Source organism: Penaeus monodon, chromosome 19 (assembly GCF_015228065.2).
Source record: "Penaeus monodon isolate SGIC_2016 chromosome 19, NSTDA_Pmon_1, whole genome shotgun sequence".
NCBI lineage: Eukaryota > Metazoa > Arthropoda > Malacostraca > Decapoda > Penaeidae > Penaeus > Penaeus monodon.
In genome coordinates, this window is record NC_051404.1 from 4,503,657 (window position 1) to 4,504,790 (window position 1,134).

At 38.0% G+C, this 1,134-nt stretch overlaps 1 long non-coding RNA gene across 1 annotated transcript in view; it reads right to left on the reverse strand.

The window, feature by feature from the left end:
- Positions 1–989, reverse strand: part of LOC119584991 — a 7,565-nt gene extending 6,576 nt beyond the window's left edge. Inside the window, exon 1 of the long non-coding RNA XR_005229861.1 lies at positions 874–989. This is a non-coding gene — a long non-coding RNA (uncharacterized LOC119584991). The remainder of the gene's footprint in view (positions 1–873) is intronic.
- Positions 990–1,134: the final 145 nt, after the last annotated feature.

Below are 1,134 nucleotides of genomic sequence, written 5' to 3' on the forward strand. Positions count from 1 at the left end.
CTGCTATTTATAAGAGCAATAGGTGAACCTACAATTTTCTTTTATGCTTTTGTTTTCCTATTTATACATATCCTATTAAAAGAGAATATATCTTTCTTTTTTTATATATATAAAAGTGCACACTGATCTCCATTACTTTAACCTTTTATCTTGCCAGAATATACCTCAGGCTACAGCCACCATTCAGCAATGCATCACTGTCCCAGAGGGTGCAGTCAAATGAAACTGCTGAAAATTTAGTCATTATTATATTTACAATGTTTATTCTGACAATATCCAACATTCCCTAAGTGTCTGGGCCAATTAATTTACAACAGTTGATTTTCACAAGCAAAAACAATTAAATCTGCACTGTACACATCAACTGCAAATAAAATGTGTAGTTATGGCAACTACGGTTAAAATATAATAGACCGGTTTTGGAGAGTACTGTAGGCCTCTCTGATGTGTTATCCTGTCATCTACTTCTCCAATTTACCTAAAAATAGTTTTATTTTTCATTTCTATTCGGTGGTAATGTCAATTCAGCGGAAGCCTAGGCCGTCCGTGCAGAGCAAAAATTGGCCGAAGGCGATCATCCCACTGGTACTAGGGTGCTTTAGAGCTTATATATCGCCTATAAGTTGACCAGTGAAACGCTAACAATAAAGGAAACTCTCCTAGTTACTGAAATATTAATAATGTACCTGGGCGAGGAGGCTGCGGCCTCTGCTCTCTTATCAGCTGACGAACCCAACGATTTCCTGAACAATAATGGGTGGGGCATTGGCAAACACGGCTTTTTGCGAGGAGATACGCCATAAATTTACTCATTACGCAGCTTTGTGTGCATCTTAAAAGCTATTCGTCTCCTTAAGCTATTAATTTACTCACCTAAACACCTACTTTAAGGTAAAAAAATTGATTTATTGAGTAACCTCAGCAGCTCACCACGTTCAAGCTGGCCAGCCGACACGCTACCTCGCGGAGAAACGGGGAACTACCATGACTGTTTACCAACGACCGCGAGGATAAATATTTTTTTCGTCAGGGTGGAGCGAGATTATTTTCTTTTGAACAAAAGGAAATACAATCGATTTCTCTTTTTTTTTTCTCTCTCTCAATTCCCCTTCTTCCTTTATTTTATTTTTCACT